Source organism: Schistocerca nitens, chromosome 11 (genome assembly GCF_023898315.1).
Source record: "Schistocerca nitens isolate TAMUIC-IGC-003100 chromosome 11, iqSchNite1.1, whole genome shotgun sequence".
Classification (NCBI taxonomy): domain Eukaryota; kingdom Metazoa; phylum Arthropoda; class Insecta; order Orthoptera; family Acrididae; genus Schistocerca; species Schistocerca nitens.
The window spans coordinates 149,482,391-149,498,969 of record NC_064624.1 but is presented as its reverse complement, the minus strand read 5'-3'; the positions used below and the strand labels follow the sequence as shown (position 1 = coordinate 149,498,969).

The 16,579-nt window shown below is 54.2% G+C and overlaps 18 non-coding genes across 18 annotated transcripts; all 18 read left to right on the top strand.

Moving 5' to 3' along the window:
* Positions 1–43: 43 nt before the first annotated feature.
* On the top strand, positions 44–162 carry LOC126214328 (5S ribosomal RNA). The gene has a single exon (XR_007541797.1). It is a non-coding gene; the product is annotated as a 5S ribosomal RNA (ribosomal RNA).
* An 833-nt stretch (positions 163–995) lies between these two features.
* LOC126214327 (5S ribosomal RNA) lies at positions 996–1,114 on the top strand. The gene has a single exon (XR_007541796.1). It is a non-coding gene; the product is annotated as a 5S ribosomal RNA (ribosomal RNA).
* Positions 1,115–1,930: 816 nt separating this feature from the next.
* On the top strand, positions 1,931–2,049 carry LOC126214468 (5S ribosomal RNA). The gene has a single exon (XR_007541924.1). It is a non-coding gene; the product is annotated as a 5S ribosomal RNA (ribosomal RNA).
* Positions 2,050–2,865: 816 nt separating this feature from the next.
* Positions 2,866–2,984, top strand: LOC126214467 (5S ribosomal RNA). The gene has a single exon (XR_007541923.1). It is a non-coding gene; the product is annotated as a 5S ribosomal RNA (ribosomal RNA).
* An 833-nt stretch (positions 2,985–3,817) lies between these two features.
* Positions 3,818–3,936, top strand: LOC126214325 (5S ribosomal RNA). The gene has a single exon (XR_007541795.1). It is a non-coding gene; the product is annotated as a 5S ribosomal RNA (ribosomal RNA).
* Positions 3,937–4,769: 833 nt separating this feature from the next.
* Positions 4,770–4,888, top strand: LOC126214324 (5S ribosomal RNA). The gene has a single exon (XR_007541794.1). It is a non-coding gene; the product is annotated as a 5S ribosomal RNA (ribosomal RNA).
* Positions 4,889–5,721: 833 nt separating this feature from the next.
* On the top strand, positions 5,722–5,840 carry LOC126214322 (5S ribosomal RNA). The gene has a single exon (XR_007541792.1). It is a non-coding gene; the product is annotated as a 5S ribosomal RNA (ribosomal RNA).
* Positions 5,841–6,673: 833 nt separating this feature from the next.
* On the top strand, positions 6,674–6,792 carry LOC126214466 (5S ribosomal RNA). Its single transcript, XR_007541922.1, has one exon. It is a non-coding gene; the product is annotated as a 5S ribosomal RNA (ribosomal RNA).
* An 816-nt stretch (positions 6,793–7,608) lies between these two features.
* LOC126214464 (5S ribosomal RNA) lies at positions 7,609–7,727 on the top strand. Its single transcript, XR_007541920.1, has one exon. It is a non-coding gene; the product is annotated as a 5S ribosomal RNA (ribosomal RNA).
* An 833-nt stretch (positions 7,728–8,560) lies between these two features.
* On the top strand, positions 8,561–8,679 carry LOC126214321 (5S ribosomal RNA). The gene has a single exon (XR_007541791.1). It is a non-coding gene; the product is annotated as a 5S ribosomal RNA (ribosomal RNA).
* Positions 8,680–9,512: 833 nt separating this feature from the next.
* On the top strand, positions 9,513–9,631 carry LOC126214320 (5S ribosomal RNA). Its single transcript, XR_007541790.1, has one exon. It is a non-coding gene; the product is annotated as a 5S ribosomal RNA (ribosomal RNA).
* An 834-nt stretch (positions 9,632–10,465) lies between these two features.
* Positions 10,466–10,584, top strand: LOC126214319 (5S ribosomal RNA). The gene has a single exon (XR_007541789.1). It is a non-coding gene; the product is annotated as a 5S ribosomal RNA (ribosomal RNA).
* An 816-nt stretch (positions 10,585–11,400) lies between these two features.
* LOC126214318 (5S ribosomal RNA) lies at positions 11,401–11,519 on the top strand. The gene has a single exon (XR_007541788.1). It is a non-coding gene; the product is annotated as a 5S ribosomal RNA (ribosomal RNA).
* An 833-nt stretch (positions 11,520–12,352) lies between these two features.
* On the top strand, positions 12,353–12,471 carry LOC126214316 (5S ribosomal RNA). Its single transcript, XR_007541786.1, has one exon. It is a non-coding gene; the product is annotated as a 5S ribosomal RNA (ribosomal RNA).
* Positions 12,472–13,304: 833 nt separating this feature from the next.
* On the top strand, positions 13,305–13,423 carry LOC126214463 (5S ribosomal RNA). Its single transcript, XR_007541919.1, has one exon. It is a non-coding gene; the product is annotated as a 5S ribosomal RNA (ribosomal RNA).
* Positions 13,424–14,239: 816 nt separating this feature from the next.
* Positions 14,240–14,358, top strand: LOC126214462 (5S ribosomal RNA). The gene has a single exon (XR_007541918.1). It is a non-coding gene; the product is annotated as a 5S ribosomal RNA (ribosomal RNA).
* Positions 14,359–15,191: 833 nt separating this feature from the next.
* LOC126214314 (5S ribosomal RNA) lies at positions 15,192–15,310 on the top strand. Its single transcript, XR_007541785.1, has one exon. It is a non-coding gene; the product is annotated as a 5S ribosomal RNA (ribosomal RNA).
* Positions 15,311–16,143: 833 nt separating this feature from the next.
* LOC126214313 (5S ribosomal RNA) lies at positions 16,144–16,262 on the top strand. The gene has a single exon (XR_007541784.1). It is a non-coding gene; the product is annotated as a 5S ribosomal RNA (ribosomal RNA).
* The last annotated feature ends 317 nt before the right edge of the window (positions 16,263–16,579 follow it).

Below are 16,579 nucleotides of genomic sequence, written 5' to 3'. Positions count from 1 at the left end.
AAAGCCGAACGCGAATTCTGCCGTGCTCCTACGTTACATGAGTGCCAACGGCCATACCATGATGAATACACCGGTTCTCGTCCGATCACCGAAGTTAAGCATCATCGGGCCCGGTTAGTACTTGGATGGGTGACCGCCTGGGAAACCCGGGTGCTGTTGGCTTCCTTCCTTTTTTTTTTTTTGTTTTATGTCGCTACCCCTACCAGCCCAATTTTCAAACCACCTTTCTGTTGTGACAAAGATGCTTCCTTAAGCCTTTTAAACTACTGCAATGGTACGAAAATGCAGTAGTCAACTCAGTTTGAGGGAGAATTTGCTAAGCAAGTTTGCCAAGAAAACTTTGAAAACGACAAAACAGTACGAATCGGCAGGTGATTTCTGAAATACGTCACCGCCTATTGTTGTGTAGGAGTGTAGAGTTCGAAATTTGATTTGTAATCACGAATTTATTCCTTAGTCGTCTCGTCTCGCCTCGTCCCGCAGACGTTTGTCGTACTTGCGCTGTCATATGGACCACGACCCGAGCGGCAGCGAGCGGCAGTCGAGCAAAGTCGGGACAAGTCGGGACGGGGACGGGGACAGGGATAGGAATGGTGCGAATGCACTGCAAACTATGCACACACCCGGTGTGAGGCGAGGCGAGGAAGCCCACATCGCTACCAGTGGCGCCCTCCAGCACGACACTGCCACACCCCGCACAGGCCGTCCGCTGGACACCAGGGACAAGATGCGTCCTCCGCTAGTGTCGAAGGCTGCACGCGCCCAGCGAATGACAGGAGGTGCAACGAGCAGCAGTGCGTCTCACACACCCGGCGGTGCGCCCGCTAATTCGGCCGTCGCTCTGCTGGGACGCCGGGCGCGCCCCCCGCGCCGTCCTCGAGGAACTGGCTGTTGCGGAAGGAAGTGCTTTCGTCAAATGCGGCCGAAAACTAACATTTTGTGTGTTGGGAGAAAAGCCGAACGCGAATTCTGCCGTGCTCCTACGTTACATGAGTGCCAACGGCCATACCATGATGAATACACCGGTTCTCGTCCGATCACCGAAGTTAAGCATCATCGGGCCCGGTTAGTACTTGGATGGGTGACCGCCTGGGAAACCCGGGTGCTGTTGGCTTCCTTCCTTTTTTTTTTTTTGTTTTATGTCGCTACCCCTACCACCTTTCTGTTGTGACAAAGATGCTTCCTTAAGCCTTTTAAACTACTGCAATGGTACGAAAATGCAGTAGTCAACTCAGTTTGAGGGAGAATTTGCTAAGCAAGTTTGCCAAGAAAACTTTGAAAACGACAAAACAGTACGAATCGGCAGGTGATTTCTGAAATACGTCACCGCCTATTGTTGTGTAGGAGTGTAGAGTTCGAAATTTGATTTGTAATCACGAATTTATTCCTTAGTCGTCTCGTCTCGCCTCGTCCCGCAGACGTTTGTCGTACTTGCGCTGTCATATGGACCACGACCCGAGCGGCAGCGAGCGGCAGTCGAGCAAAGTCGGGACAAGTCGGGACGGGGACGGGGACAGGGATAGGAATGGTGCGAATGCACTGCAAACTATGCACACACCCGGTGTGAGGCGAGGCGAGGAAGCCCACATCGCTACCAGTGGCGCCCTCCAGCACGACACTGCCACACCCCGCACAGGCCGTCCGCTGGACACCAGGGACAAGATGCGTCCTCCGCTAGTGTCGAAGGCTGCACGCGCCCAGCGAATGACAGGAGGTGCAACGAGCAGCAGTGCGTCTCACACACCCGGCGGTGCGCCCGCTAATTCGGCCGTCGCTCTGCTGGGACGCCGGGCGCGCCCCCCGCGCCGTCCTCGAGGAACTGGCTGTTGCGGAAGGAAGTGCTTTCGTCAAATGCGGCCGAAAACTAACATTTTGTGTGTTGGGAGAAAAGCCGAACGCGAATTCTGCCGTGCTCCTACGTTACATGAGTGCCAACGGCCATACCATGAGGAATACACCGGTTCTCGTCCGATCACCGAAGTTAAGCATCATCGGGCCCGGTTAGTACTTGGATGGGTGACCGCCTGGGAAACCCGGGTGCTGTTGGCTTCCTTCCTTTTTTTTTTTTTGTTTTATGTCGCTACCCCTACCACCTTTCTGTTGTGACAAAGATGCTTCCTTAAGCCTTTTAAACTACTGCAATGGTACGAAAATGCAGTAGTCAACTCAGTTTGAGGGAGAATTTGCTAAGCAAGTTTGCCAAGAAAACTTTGAAAACGACAAAACAGTACGAATCGGCAGGTGATTTCTGAAATACGTCACCGCCTATTGTTGTGTAGGAGTGTAGAGTTCGAAATTTGATTTGTAATCACGAATTTATTCCTTAGTCGTCTCGTCTCGCCTCGTCCCGCAGACGTTTGTCGTACTTGCGCTGTCATATGGACCACGACCCGAGCGGCAGCGAGCGGCAGTCGAGCAAAGTCGGGACAAGTCGGGACGGGGACGGGGACAGGGATAGGAATGGTGCGAATGCACTGCAAACTATGCACACACCCGGTGTGAGGCGAGGCGAGGAAGCCCACATCGCTACCAGTGGCGCCCTCCAGCACGACACTGCCACACCCCGCACAGGCCGTCCGCTGGACACCAGGGACAAGATGCGTCCTCCGCTAGTGTCGAAGGCTGCACGCGCCCAGCGAATGACAGGAGGTGCAACGAGCAGCAGTGCGTCTCACACACCCGGCGGTGCGCCCGCTAATTCGGCCGTCGCTCTGCTGGGACGCCGGGCGCGCCCCCCGCGCCGTCCTCGAGGAACTGGCTGTTGCGGAAGGAAGTGCTTTCGTCAAATGCGGCCGAAAACTAACATTTTGTGTGTTGGGAGAAAAGCCGAACGCGAATTCTGCCGTGCTCCTACGTTACATGAGTGCCAACGGCCATACCATGAGGAATACACCGGTTCTCGTCCGATCACCGAAGTTAAGCATCATCGGGCCCGGTTAGTACTTGGATGGGTGACCGCCTGGGAAACCCGGGTGCTGTTGGCTTCCTTCCTTTTTTTTTTTTTGTTTTATGTCGCTACCCCTACCAGCCCAATTTTCAAACCACCTTTCTGTTGTGACAAAGATGCTTCCTTAAGCCTTTTAAACTACTGCAATGGTACGAAAATGCAGTAGTCAACTCAGTTTGAGGGAGAATTTGCTAAGCAAGTTTGCCAAGAAAACTTTGAAAACGACAAAACAGTACGAATCGGCAGGTGATTTCTGAAATACGTCACCGCCTATTGTTGTGTAGGAGTGTAGAGTTCGAAATTTGATTTGTAATCACGAATTTATTCCTTAGTCGTCTCGTCTCGCCTCGTCCCGCAGACGTTTGTCGTACTTGCGCTGTCATATGGACCACGACCCGAGCGGCAGCGAGCGGCAGTCGAGCAAAGTCGGGACAAGTCGGGACGGGGACGGGGACAGGGATAGGAATGGTGCGAATGCACTGCAAACTATGCACACACCCGGTGTGAGGCGAGGCGAGGAAGCCCACATCGCTACCAGTGGCGCCCTCCAGCACGACACTGCCACACCCCGCACAGGCCGTCCGCTGGACACCAGGGACAAGATGCGTCCTCCGCTAGTGTCGAAGGCTGCACGCGCCCAGCGAATGACAGGAGGTGCAACGAGCAGCAGTGCGTCTCACACACGCGGCGGTGCGCCCGCTAATTCGGCCGTCGCTCTGCTGGGACGCCGGGCGCGCCCCCCGCGCCGTCCTCGAGGAACTGGCTGTTGCGGAAGGAAGTGCTTTCGTCAAATGCGGCCGAAAACTAACATTTTGTGTGTTGGGAGAAAAGCCGAACGCGAATTCTGCCGTGCTCCTACGTTACATGAGTGCCAACGGCCATACCATGATGAATACACCGGTTCTCGTCCGATCACCGAAGTTAAGCATCATCGGGCCCGGTTAGTACTTGGATGGGTGACCGCCTGGGAAACCCGGGTGCTGTTGGCTTCCTTCCTTTTTTTTTTTTTGTTTTATGTCGCTACCCCTACCAGCCCAATTTTCAAACCACCTTTCTGTTGTGACAAAGATGCTTCCTTAAGCCTTTTAAACTACTGCAATGGTACGAAAATGCAGTAGTCAACTCAGTTTGAGGGAGAATTTGCTAAGCAAGTTTGCCAAGAAAACTTTGAAAACGACAAAACAGTACGAATCGGCAGGTGATTTCTGAAATACGTCACCGCCTATTGTTGTGTAGGAGTGTAGAGTTCGAAATTTGATTTGTAATCACGAATTTATTCCTTAGTCGTCTCGTCTCGCCTCGTCCCGCAGACGTTTGTCGTACTTGCGCTGTCATATGGACCACGACCCGAGCGGCAGCGAGCGGCAGTCGAGCAAAGTCGGGACAAGTCGGGACGGGGACGGGGACAGGGATAGGAATGGTGCGAATGCACTGCAAACTATGCACACACCCGGTGTGAGGCGAGGCGAGGAAGCCCACATCGCTACCAGTGGCGCCCTCCAGCACGACACTGCCACACCCCGCACAGGCCGTCCGCTGGACACCAGGGACAAGATGCGTCCTCCGCTAGTGTCGAAGGCTGCACGCGCCCAGCGAATGACAGGAGGTGCAACGAGCAGCAGTGCGTCTCACACACGCGGCGGTGCGCCCGCTAATTCGGCCGTCGCTCTGCTGGGACGCCGGGCGCGCCCCCCGCGCCGTCCTCGAGGAACTGGCTGTTGCGGAAGGAAGTGCTTTCGTCAAATGCGGCCGAAAACTAACATTTTGTGTGTTGGGAGAAAAGCCGAACGCGAATTCTGCCGTGCTCCTACGTTACATGAGTGCCAACGGCCATACCATGATGAATACACCGGTTCTCGTCCGATCACCGAAGTTAAGCATCATCGGGCCCGGTTAGTACTTGGATGGGTGACCGCCTGGGAAACCCGGGTGCTGTTGGCTTCCTTCCTTTTTTTTTTTTTGTTTTATGTCGCTACCCCTACCAGCCCAATTTTCAAACCACCTTTCTGTTGTGACAAAGATGCTTCCTTAAGCCTTTTAAACTACTGCAATGGTACGAAAATGCAGTAGTCAACTCAGTTTGAGGGAGAATTTGCTAAGCAAGTTTGCCAAGAAAACTTTGAAAACGACAAAACAGTACGAATCGGCAGGTGATTTCTGAAATACGTCACCGCCTATTGTTGTGTAGGAGTGTAGAGTTCGAAATTTGATTTGTAATCACGAATTTATTCCTTAGTCGTCTCGTCTCGCCTCGTCCCGCAGACGTTTGTCGTACTTGCGCTGTCATATGGACCACGACCCGAGCGGCAGCGAGCGGCAGTCGAGCAAAGTCGGGACAAGTCGGGACGGGGACGGGGACAGGGATAGGAATGGTGCGAATGCACTGCAAACTATGCACACACCCGGTGTGAGGCGAGGCGAGGAAGCCCACATCGCTACCAGTGGCGCCCTCCAGCACGACACTGCCACACCCCGCACAGGCCGTCCGCTGGACACCAGGGACAAGATGCGTCCTCCGCTAGTGTCGAAGGCTGCACGCGCCCAGCGAATGACAGGAGGTGCAACGAGCAGCAGTGCGTCTCACACACGCGGCGGTGCGCCCGCTAATTCGGCCGTCGCTCTGCTGGGACGCCGGGCGCGCCCCCCGCGCCGTCCTCGAGGAACTGGCTGTTGCGGAAGGAAGTGCTTTCGTCAAATGCGGCCGAAAACTAACATTTTGTGTGTTGGGAGAAAAGCCGAACGCGAATTCTGCCGTGCTCCTACGTTACATGAGTGCCAACGGCCATACCATGATGAATACACCGGTTCTCGTCCGATCACCGAAGTTAAGCATCATCGGGCCCGGTTAGTACTTGGATGGGTGACCGCCTGGGAAACCCGGGTGCTGTTGGCTTCCTTCCTTTTTTTTTTTTTGTTTTATGTCGCTACCCCTACCAGCCCAATTTTCAAACCACCTTTCTGTTGTGACAAAGATGCTTCCTTAAGCCTTTTAAACTACTGCAATGGTACGAAAATGCAGTAGTCAACTCAGTTTGAGGGAGAATTTGCTAAGCAAGTTTGCCAAGAAAACTTTGAAAACGACAAAACAGTACGAATCGGCAGGTGATTTCTGAAATACGTCACCGCCTATTGTTGTGTAGGAGTGTAGAGTTCGAAATTTGATTTGTAATCACGAATTTATTCCTTAGTCGTCTCGTCTCGCCTCGTCCCGCAGACGTTTGTCGTACTTGCGCTGTCATATGGACCACGACCCGAGCGGCAGCGAGCGGCAGTCGAGCAAAGTCGGGACAAGTCGGGACGGGGACGGGGACAGGGATAGGAATGGTGCGAATGCACTGCAAACTATGCACACACCCGGTGTGAGGCGAGGCGAGGAAGCCCACATCGCTACCAGTGGCGCCCTCCAGCACGACACTGCCACACCCCGCACAGGCCGTCCGCTGGACACCAGGGACAAGATGCGTCCTCCGCTAGTGTCGAAGGCTGCACGCGCCCAGCGAATGACAGGAGGTGCAACGAGCAGCAGTGCGTCTCACACACCCGGCGGTGCGCCCGCTAATTCGGCCGTCGCTCTGCTGGGACGCCGGGCGCGCCCCCCGCGCCGTCCTCGAGGAACTGGCTGTTGCGGAAGGAAGTGCTTTCGTCAAATGCGGCCGAAAACTAACATTTTGTGTGTTGGGAGAAAAGCCGAACGCGAATTCTGCCGTGCTCCTACGTTACATGAGTGCCAACGGCCATACCATGAGGAATACACCGGTTCTCGTCCGATCACCGAAGTTAAGCATCATCGGGCCCGGTTAGTACTTGGATGGGTGACCGCCTGGGAAACCCGGGTGCTGTTGGCTTCCTTCCTTTTTTTTTTTTTGTTTTATGTCGCTACCCCTACCACCTTTCTGTTGTGACAAAGATGCTTCCTTAAGCCTTTTAAACTACTGCAATGGTACGAAAATGCAGTAGTCAACTCAGTTTGAGGGAGAATTTGCTAAGCAAGTTTGCCAAGAAAACTTTGAAAACGACAAAACAGTACGAATCGGCAGGTGATTTCTGAAATACGTCACCGCCTATTGTTGTGTAGGAGTGTAGAGTTCGAAATTTGATTTGTAATCACGAATTTATTCCTTAGTCGTCTCGTCTCGCCTCGTCCCGCAGACGTTTGTCGTACTTGCGCTGTCATATGGACCACGACCCGAGCGGCAGCGAGCGGCAGTCGAGCAAAGTCGGGACAAGTCGGGACGGGGACGGGGACAGGGATAGGAATGGTGCGAATGCACTGCAAACTATGCACACACCCGGTGTGAGGCGAGGCGAGGAAGCCCACATCGCTACCAGTGGCGCCCTCCAGCACGACACTGCCACACCCCGCACAGGCCGTCCGCTGGACACCAGGGACAAGATGCGTCCTCCGCTAGTGTCGAAGGCTGCACGCGCCCAGCGAATGACAGGAGGTGCAACGAGCAGCAGTGCGTCTCACACACCCGGCGGTGCGCCCGCTAATTCGGCCGTCGCTCTGCTGGGACGCCGGGCGCGCCCCCCGCGCCGTCCTCGAGGAACTGGCTGTTGCGGAAGGAAGTGCTTTCGTCAAATGCGGCCGAAAACTAACATTTTGTGTGTTGGGAGAAAAGCCGAACGCGAATTCTGCCGTGCTCCTACGTTACATGAGTGCCAACGGCCATACCATGAGGAATACACCGGTTCTCGTCCGATCACCGAAGTTAAGCATCATCGGGCCCGGTTAGTACTTGGATGGGTGACCGCCTGGGAAACCCGGGTGCTGTTGGCTTCCTTCCTTTTTTTTTTTTTGTTTTATGTCGCTACCCCTACCAGCCCAATTTTCAAACCACCTTTCTGTTGTGACAAAGATGCTTCCTTAAGCCTTTTAAACTACTGCAATGGTACGAAAATGCAGTAGTCAACTCAGTTTGAGGGAGAATTTGCTAAGCAAGTTTGCCAAGAAAACTTTGAAAACGACAAAACAGTACGAATCGGCAGGTGATTTCTGAAATACGTCACCGCCTATTGTTGTGTAGGAGTGTAGAGTTCGAAATTTGATTTGTAATCACGAATTTATTCCTTAGTCGTCTCGTCTCGCCTCGTCCCGCAGACGTTTGTCGTACTTGCGCTGTCATATGGACCACGACCCGAGCGGCAGCGAGCGGCAGTCGAGCAAAGTCGGGACAAGTCGGGACGGGGACGGGGACAGGGATAGGAATGGTGCGAATGCACTGCAAACTATGCACACACCCGGTGTGAGGCGAGGCGAGGAAGCCCACATCGCTACCAGTGGCGCCCTCCAGCACGACACTGCCACACCCCGCACAGGCCGTCCGCTGGACACCAGGGACAAGATGCGTCCTCCGCTAGTGTCGAAGGCTGCACGCGCCCAGCGAATGACAGGAGGTGCAACGAGCAGCAGTGCGTCTCACACACGCGGCGGTGCGCCCGCTAATTCGGCCGTCGCTCTGCTGGGACGCCGGGCGCGCCCCCCGCGCCGTCCTCGAGGAACTGGCTGTTGCGGAAGGAAGTGCTTTCGTCAAATGCGGCCGAAAACTAACATTTTGTGTGTTGGGAGAAAAGCCGAACGCGAATTCTGCCGTGCTCCTACGTTACATGAGTGCCAACGGCCATACCATGATGAATACACCGGTTCTCGTCCGATCACCGAAGTTAAGCATCATCGGGCCCGGTTAGTACTTGGATGGGTGACCGCCTGGGAAACCCGGGTGCTGTTGGCTTCCTTCCTTTTTTTTTTTTTGTTTTATGTCGCTACCCCTACCAGCCCAATTTTCAAACCACCTTTCTGTTGTGACAAAGATGCTTCCTTAAGCCTTTTAAACTACTGCAATGGTACGAAAATGCAGTAGTCAACTCAGTTTGAGGGAGAATTTGCTAAGCAAGTTTGCCAAGAAAACTTTGAAAACGACAAAACAGTACGAATCGGCAGGTGATTTCTGAAATACGTCACCGCCTATTGTTGTGTAGGAGTGTAGAGTTCGAAATTTGATTTGTAATCACGAATTTATTCCTTAGTCGTCTCGTCTCGCCTCGTCCCGCAGACGTTTGTCGTACTTGCGCTGTCATATGGACCACGACCCGAGCGGCAGCGAGCGGCAGTCGAGCAAAGTCGGGACAAGTCGGGACGGGGACGGGGACAGGGATAGGAATGGTGCGAATGCACTGCAAACTATGCACACACCCGGTGTGAGGCGAGGCGAGGAAGCCCACATCGCTACCAGTGGCGCCCTCCAGCACGACACTGCCACACCCCGCACAGGCCGTCCGCTGGACACCAGGGACAAGATGCGTCCTCCGCTAGTGTCGAAGGCTGCACGCGCCCAGCGAATGACAGGAGGTGCAACGAGCAGCAGTGCGTCTCACACACGCGGCGGTGCGCCCGCTAATTCGGCCGTCGCTCTGCTGGGACGCCGGGCGCGCCCCCCGCGCCGTCCTCGAGGAACTGGCTGTTGCGGAAGGAAGTGCTTTCGTCAAATGCGGCCGAAAACTAACATTTTGTGTGTTGGGAGAAAAGCCGAACGCGAATTCTGCCGTGCTCCTACGTTACATGAGTGCCAACGGCCATACCATGATGAATACACCGGTTCTCGTCCGATCACCGAAGTTAAGCATCATCGGGCCCGGTTAGTACTTGGATGGGTGACCGCCTGGGAAACCCGGGTGCTGTTGGCTTCCTTCCTTTTTTTTTTTTTTGTTTTATGTCGCTACCCCTACCAGCCCAATTTTCAAACCACCTTTCTGTTGTGACAAAGATGCTTCCTTAAGCCTTTTAAACTACTGCAATGGTACGAAAATGCAGTAGTCAACTCAGTTTGAGGGAGAATTTGCTAAGCAAGTTTGCCAAGAAAACTTTGAAAACGACAAAACAGTACGAATCGGCAGGTGATTTCTGAAATACGTCACCGCCTATTGTTGTGTAGGAGTGTAGAGTTCGAAATTTGATTTGTAATCACGAATTTATTCCTTAGTCGTCTCGTCTCGCCTCGTCCCGCAGACGTTTGTCGTACTTGCGCTGTCATATGGACCACGACCCGAGCGGCAGCGAGCGGCAGTCGAGCAAAGTCGGGACAAGTCGGGACGGGGACGGGGACAGGGATAGGAATGGTGCGAATGCACTGCAAACTATGCACACACCCGGTGTGAGGCGAGGCGAGGAAGCCCACATCGCTACCAGTGGCGCCCTCCAGCACGACACTGCCACACCCCGCACAGGCCGTCCGCTGGACACCAGGGACAAGATGCGTCCTCCGCTAGTGTCGAAGGCTGCACGCGCCCAGCGAATGACAGGAGGTGCAACGAGCAGCAGTGCGTCTCACACACGCGGCGGTGCGCCCGCTAATTCGGCCGTCGCTCTGCTGGGACGCCGGGCGCGCCCCCCGCGCCGTCCTCGAGGAACTGGCTGTTGCGGAAGGAAGTGCTTTCGTCAAATGCGGCCGAAAACTAACATTTTGTGTGTTGGGAGAAAAGCCGAACGCGAATTCTGCCGTGCTCCTACGTTACATGAGTGCCAACGGCCATACCATGATGAATACACCGGTTCTCGTCCGATCACCGAAGTTAAGCATCATCGGGCCCGGTTAGTACTTGGATGGGTGACCGCCTGGGAAACCCGGGTGCTGTTGGCTTCCTTCCTTTTTTTTTTTTTGTTTTATGTCGCTACCCCTACCACCTTTCTGTTGTGACAAAGATGCTTCCTTAAGCCTTTTAAACTACTGCAATGGTACGAAAATGCAGTAGTCAACTCAGTTTGAGGGAGAATTTGCTAAGCAAGTTTGCCAAGAAAACTTTGAAAACGACAAAACAGTACGAATCGGCAGGTGATTTCTGAAATACGTCACCGCCTATTGTTGTGTAGGAGTGTAGAGTTCGAAATTTGATTTGTAATCACGAATTTATTCCTTAGTCGTCTCGTCTCGCCTCGTCCCGCAGACGTTTGTCGTACTTGCGCTGTCATATGGACCACGACCCGAGCGGCAGCGAGCGGCAGTCGAGCAAAGTCGGGACAAGTCGGGACGGGGACGGGGACAGGGATAGGAATGGTGCGAATGCACTGCAAACTATGCACACACCCGGTGTGAGGCGAGGCGAGGAAGCCCACATCGCTACCAGTGGCGCCCTCCAGCACGACACTGCCACACCCCGCACAGGCCGTCCGCTGGACACCAGGGACAAGATGCGTCCTCCGCTAGTGTCGAAGGCTGCACGCGCCCAGCGAATGACAGGAGGTGCAACGAGCAGCAGTGCGTCTCACACACGCGGCGGTGCGCCCGCTAATTCGGCCGTCGCTCTGCTGGGACGCCGGGCGCGCCCCCCGCGCCGTCCTCGAGGAACTGGCTGTTGCGGAAGGAAGTGCTTTCGTCAAATGCGGCCGAAAACTAACATTTTGTGTGTTGGGAGAAAAGCCGAACGCGAATTCTGCCGTGCTCCTACGTTACATGAGTGCCAACGGCCATACCATGATGAATACACCGGTTCTCGTCCGATCACCGAAGTTAAGCATCATCGGGCCCGGTTAGTACTTGGATGGGTGACCGCCTGGGAAACCCGGGTGCTGTTGGCTTCCTTCCTTTTTTTTTTTTTGTTTTATGTCGCTACCCCTACCAGCCCAATTTTCAAACCACCTTTCTGTTGTGACAAAGATGCTTCCTTAAGCCTTTTAAACTACTGCAATGGTACGAAAATGCAGTAGTCAACTCAGTTTGAGGGAGAATTTGCTAAGCAAGTTTGCCAAGAAAACTTTGAAAACGACAAAACAGTACGAATCGGCAGGTGATTTCTGAAATACGTCACCGCCTATTGTTGTGTAGGAGTGTAGAGTTCGAAATTTGATTTGTAATCACGAATTTATTCCTTAGTCGTCTCGTCTCGCCTCGTCCCGCAGACGTTTGTCGTACTTGCGCTGTCATATGGACCACGACCCGAGCGGCAGCGAGCGGCAGTCGAGCAAAGTCGGGACAAGTCGGGACGGGGACGGGGACAGGGATAGGAATGGTGCGAATGCACTGCAAACTATGCACACACCCGGTGTGAGGCGAGGCGAGGAAGCCCACATCGCTACCAGTGGCGCCCTCCAGCACGACACTGCCACACCCCGCACAGGCCGTCCGCTGGACACCAGGGACAAGATGCGTCCTCCGCTAGTGTCGAAGGCTGCACGCGCCCAGCGAATGACAGGAGGTGCAACGAGCAGCAGTGCGTCTCACACACGCGGCGGTGCGCCCGCTAATTCGGCCGTCGCTCTGCTGGGACGCCGGGCGCGCCCCCCGCGCCGTCCTCGAGGAACTGGCTGTTGCGGAAGGAAGTGCTTTCGTCAAATGCGGCCGAAAACTAACATTTTGTGTGTTGGGAGAAAAGCCGAACGCGAATTCTGCCGTGCTCCTACGTTACATGAGTGCCAACGGCCATACCATGATGAATACACCGGTTCTCGTCCGATCACCGAAGTTAAGCATCATCGGGCCCGGTTAGTACTTGGATGGGTGACCGCCTGGGAAACCCGGGTGCTGTTGGCTTCCTTCCTTTTTTTTTTTTTGTTTTATGTCGCTACCCCTACCAGCCCAATTTTCAAACCACCTTTCTGTTGTGACAAAGATGCTTCCTTAAGCCTTTTAAACTACTGCAATGGTACGAAAATGCAGTAGTCAACTCAGTTTGAGGGAGAATTTGCTAAGCAAGTTTGCCAAGAAAACTTTGAAAACGACAAAACAGTACGAATCGGCAGGTGATTTCTGAAATACGTCACCGCCTATTGTTGTGTAGGAGTGTAGAGTTCGAAATTTGATTTGTAATCACGAATTTATTCCTTAGTCGTCTCGTCTCGCCTCGTCCCGCAGACGTTTGTCGTACTTGCGCTGTCATATGGACCACGACCCGAGCGGCAGCGAGCGGCAGTCGAGCAAAGTCGGGACAAGTCGGGACGGGGACGGGGACAGGGATAGGAATGGTGCGAATGCACTGCAAACTATGCACACACCCGGTGTGAGGCGAGGCGAGGAAGCCCACATCGCTACCAGTGGCGCCCTCCAGCACGACACTGCCACACCCCGCACAGGCCGTCCGCTGGACACCAGGGACAAGATGCGTCCTCCGCTAGTGTCGAAGGCTGCACGCGCCCAGCGAATGACAGGAGGTGCAACGAGCAGCAGTGCGTCTCACACACCCGGCGGTGCGCCCGCTAATTCGGCCGTCGCTCTGCTGGGACGCCGGGCGCGCCCCCCGCGCCGTCCTCGAGGAACTGGCTGTTGCGGAAGGAAGTGCTTTCGTCAAATGCGGCCGAAAACTAACATTTTGTGTGTTGGGAGAAAAGCCGAACGCGAATTCTGCCGTGCTCCTACGTTACATGAGTGCCAACGGCCATACCATGAGGAATACACCGGTTCTCGTCCGATCACCGAAGTTAAGCATCATCGGGCCCGGTTAGTACTTGGATGGGTGACCGCCTGGGAAACCCGGGTGCTGTTGGCTTCCTTCCTTTTTTTTTTTTTGTTTTATGTCGCTACCCCTACCACCTTTCTGTTGTGACAAAGATGCTTCCTTAAGCCTTTTAAACTACTGCAATGGTACGAAAATGCAGTAGTCAACTCAGTTTGAGGGAGAATTTGCTAAGCAAGTTTGCCAAGAAAACTTTGAAAACGACAAAACAGTACGAATCGGCAGGTGATTTCTGAAATACGTCACCGCCTATTGTTGTGTAGGAGTGTAGAGTTCGAAATTTGATTTGTAATCACGAATTTATTCCTTAGTCGTCTCGTCTCGCCTCGTCCCGCAGACGTTTGTCGTACTTGCGCTGTCATATGGACCACGACCCGAGCGGCAGCGAGCGGCAGTCGAGCAAAGTCGGGACAAGTCGGGACGGGGACGGGGACAGGGATAGGAATGGTGCGAATGCACTGCAAACTATGCACACACCCGGTGTGAGGCGAGGCGAGGAAGCCCACATCGCTACCAGTGGCGCCCTCCAGCACGACACTGCCACACCCCGCACAGGCCGTCCGCTGGACACCAGGGACAAGATGCGTCCTCCGCTAGTGTCGAAGGCTGCACGCGCCCAGCGAATGACAGGAGGTGCAACGAGCAGCAGTGCGTCTCACACACCCGGCGGTGCGCCCGCTAATTCGGCCGTCGCTCTGCTGGGACGCCGGGCGCGCCCCCCGCGCCGTCCTCGAGGAACTGGCTGTTGCGGAAGGAAGTGCTTTCGTCAAATGCGGCCGAAAACTAACATTTTGTGTGTTGGGAGAAAAGCCGAACGCGAATTCTGCCGTGCTCCTACGTTACATGAGTGCCAACGGCCATACCATGAGGAATACACCGGTTCTCGTCCGATCACCGAAGTTAAGCATCATCGGGCCCGGTTAGTACTTGGATGGGTGACCGCCTGGGAAACCCGGGTGCTGTTGGCTTCCTTCCTTTTTTTTTTTTTGTTTTATGTCGCTACCCCTACCAGCCCAATTTTCAAACCACCTTTCTGTTGTGACAAAGATGCTTCCTTAAGCCTTTTAAACTACTGCAATGGTACGAAAATGCAGTAGTCAACTCAGTTTGAGGGAGAATTTGCTAAGCAAGTTTGCCAAGAAAACTTTGAAAACGACAAAACAGTACGAATCGGCAGGTGATTTCTGAAATACGTCACCGCCTATTGTTGTGTAGGAGTGTAGAGTTCGAAATTTGATTTGTAATCACGAATTTATTCCTTAGTCGTCTCGTCTCGCCTCGTCCCGCAGACGTTTGTCGTACTTGCGCTGTCATATGGACCACGACCCGAGCGGCAGCGAGCGGCAGTCGAGCAAAGTCGGGACAAGTCGGGACGGGGACGGGGACAGGGATAGGAATGGTGCGAATGCACTGCAAACTATGCACACACCCGGTGTGAGGCGAGGCGAGGAAGCCCACATCGCTACCAGTGGCGCCCTCCAGCACGACACTGCCACACCCCGCACAGGCCGTCCGCTGGACACCAGGGACAAGATGCGTCCTCCGCTAGTGTCGAAGGCTGCACGCGCCCAGCGAATGACAGGAGGTGCAACGAGCAGCAGTGCGTCTCACACACGCGGCGGTGCGCCCGCTAATTCGGCCGTCGCTCTGCTGGGACGCCGGGCGCGCCCCCCGCGCCGTCCTCGAGGAACTGGCTGTTGCGGAAGGAAGTGCTTTCGTCAAATGCGGCCGAAAACTAACATTTTGTGTGTTGGGAGAAAAGCCGAACGCGAATTCTGCCGTGCTCCTACGTTACATGAGTGCCAACGGCCATACCATGATGAATACACCGGTTCTCGTCCGATCACCGAAGTTAAGCATCATCGGGCCCGGTTAGTACTTGGATGGGTGACCGCCTGGGAAACCCGGGTGCTGTTGGCTTCCTTCCTTTTTTTTTTTTTGTTTTATGTCGCTACCCCTACCAGCCCAATTTTCAAACCACCTTTCTGTTGTGACAAAGATGCTTCCTTAAGCCTTTTAAACTACTGCAATGGTACGAAAATGCAGTAGTCAACTCAGTTTGAGGGAGAATTTGCTAAGCAAGTTTGCCAAGAAAACTTTGAAAACGACAAAACAGTACGAATCGGCAGGTGATTTCTGAAATACGTCACCGCCTATTGTTGTGTAGGAGTGTAGAGTTCGAAATTTGATTTGTAATCACGAATTTATTCCTTAGTCGTCTCGTCTCGCCTCGTCCCGCAGACGTTTGTCGTACTTGCGCTGTCATATGGACCACGACCCGAGCGGCAGCGAGCGGCAGTCGAGCAAAGTCGGGACAAGTCGGGACGGGGACGGGGACAGGGATAGGAATGGTGCGAATGCACTGCAAACTATGCACACACCCGGTGTGAGGCGAGGCGAGGAAGCCCACATCGCTACCAGTGGCGCCCTCCAGCACGACACTGCCACACCCCGCACAGGCCGTCCGCTGGACACCAGGGACAAGATGCGTCCTCCGCTAGTGTCGAAGGCTGCACGCGCCCAGCGAATGACAGGAGGTGCAACGAGCAGCAGTGCGTCTCACACACGCGGCGGTGCGCCCGCTAATTCGGCCGTCGCTCTGCTGGGACGCCGGGCGCGCCCCCCGCGCCGTCCTCGAGGAACTGGCTGTTGCGGAAGGAAGTGCTTTCGTCAAATGCGGCCGAAAACTAACATTTTGTGTGTTGGGAGAAAAGCCGAACGCGAATTCTGCCGTGCTCCTACGTTACATGAGTGCCAACGGCCATACCATGATGAATACACCGGTTCTCGTCCGATCACCGAAGTTAAGCATCATCGGGCCCGGTTAGTACTTGGATGGGTGACCGCCTGGGAAACCCGGGTGCTGTTGGCTTCCTTCCTTTTTTTTTTTTTTGTTTTATGTCGCTACCCCTACCAGCCCAATTTTCAAACCACCTTTCTGTTGTGACAAAGATGCTTCCTTAAGCCTTTTAAACTACTGCAATGGTACGAAAATGCAGTAGTCAACTCAGTTTGAGGGAGAATTTGCTAAGCAAGTTTGCCAAGAAAACTTTGAAAACGACAAAACAGTACGAATCGGCAGGTGATTTCTGAAATACGTCACCGCCTATTGTTGTGTAGGAGTGTAGAGTTCGAAATTTGATTTGTAATCACGAATTTATTCCTTAGTCGTCTCGTCTCGCCTCGTCC